General features: G+C 37.1%; 1 protein-coding gene and 1 non-coding gene across 2 annotated transcripts in view; both read left to right on the top strand.

Annotated features, from left to right (window-relative positions):
• The window catches only part of LOC103201376 (dystrophin-like), a 2,052,823-nt gene that overhangs the window by 1,395,411 nt on the left and 655,756 nt on the right, over window positions 1-1,656 (top strand). The gene's annotated exons all lie outside the window — the stretch shown is intronic.
• LOC122150472 lies at window positions 1,346-1,452 on the top strand. The gene has a single exon (XR_006163686.1). It is a non-coding gene; the product is annotated as a U6 spliceosomal RNA (small nuclear RNA).

Raw genomic sequence — 1,656 nt, 5'->3', positions numbered from 1 at the left:
TTACATTTCTTTGCACATTTAACACTTGCTATAAAATATTTCTTTTATGGAAATAGAAAATAATTAGCTAATTGAAGAGCTCGGGAAAAGGAGAGAATAAAATATGAGATAGAAACCGAAAGACAGACAGAAATATAAACCACATGCTTTCCTATTCTATAAAATCCAGCGACCCAAGAGAGAAAGGAATTCTCTGGCTCTAGCAAAACAGAGAAAAAGGAAATATGGTAGGAAGTTTTCCTGCTTTCTGAGACAAGTCATGGCAGCATTTAGTCTCAGTAAAACTCAGACAATTGACCTACCGTGTTGAGTATCTCAAATTGAGTTTAGATGGGAGCATAAGAGTTGAAATCCAATAATATATGCAACAGTGATCACGCCAAGATTGCACATAGAAAGCAAATTAGTCCTCTAATAGAGGAACCAAATTGAAATTCATTCTCTGAGCAGGTTTTCAAACACATTCTTCTTTTACTTTCTATTTACAAAAATGGACTACTACCAGGAAAAACAAGCATCTAGAGGACAAAATGGAAAGAAAAAAGTTGAAATTCTAAGGGGAGAGACAGAATATATATATGATATGGCATATGTATATGTGTGTGTATACATATATACATATATATATTTATATATGGAATGAGAGAATAGTTTTGTTACGTGGTATATCTAATTGAGAAGCCCGTTTGCTGCAGGTTTTCTCACAGAAGTGACTGATTCTTGTGATATGAGAAAATTTCTTATATGTGGTCTTGTAACCAAACTCATTAAGGACATTGGTATCTTATTATTCCCATATAATATATTCTCTTGTAAAGACAGTTGGATGAGATAAGACTTGTGACTGAAAGGACGTGCTCCACTCCTTATGCTAGGAATGGCATCATCAGCCTGCCTATACGCACATAATGCTGCTAAAGCATGGCCTCAAATAAAATACATGTTTGAATTCTTTTATTTCCAATATTTATTGTATTTCTGGTGTTCGTGTACACAGCAAACCAGGTTCCCATTCAACAATTTCTACACATGCATTCTTGAATTCTTTATACGAGAATCTGAAGGAAAGGGAGTACGATTATTTAGCTCTTAAATTTAGTCGCTGATTAAAGAGCTCTAGTGGTGCAGTGGTTCAAGTGCTCAGCTGCTACCTGAAAGGTTGGCAGTTTGAACCCATCAACAGCTCCAAGGGAGATAGATGTTGTAGACTGCTTTTGTAAAGATTACAGCCTTAGAGACCGTATGGGGCAGTGCTATGCTGTCCTATAGGGTCACTACAAGTTTTAATTGACTACACAGCAATGAGTTACAGACTAATCATTGATGAAATTCAAAATGATACTGAGTGCTCTCTTTGGCAGCACGTGTACTAAAATTGGAACGATACAGAAAAGATTAGCATGGCCCCCATGCAAGGATGACATGCAAATTTGTGAAGTGTTGCATATTTTAAATAATAATAATACCAAGCCACAGGGGTGAGTTCAGTTCAGGCTTCAAGGGTGTCTAAGGGCCATAGTCCTCATGGTTCAACTTTTAGTCACACGATAGACCGGCCTATAAGGTGAACAATAATACTGGATAGGTAGGCATGCATGCAGGCACACACTCCTTAGAACAATCAAAAGGGCAGGATTTGCCCAGGGATAAAGCTCA

The sequence above is a fragment of the Orycteropus afer genome, unplaced genomic scaffold, assembly GCF_000298275.1.
Source record: "Orycteropus afer afer isolate SDZICR_OR568_19922 unplaced genomic scaffold, OryAfe1.0 scaffold00148, whole genome shotgun sequence".
Classification (NCBI taxonomy): Eukaryota; Metazoa; Chordata; class Mammalia; order Tubulidentata; family Orycteropodidae; genus Orycteropus; species Orycteropus afer.
The sequence above is the reverse complement of the archived record's forward strand: the minus strand, read 5'-3'. Positions and strand labels throughout refer to the sequence as shown.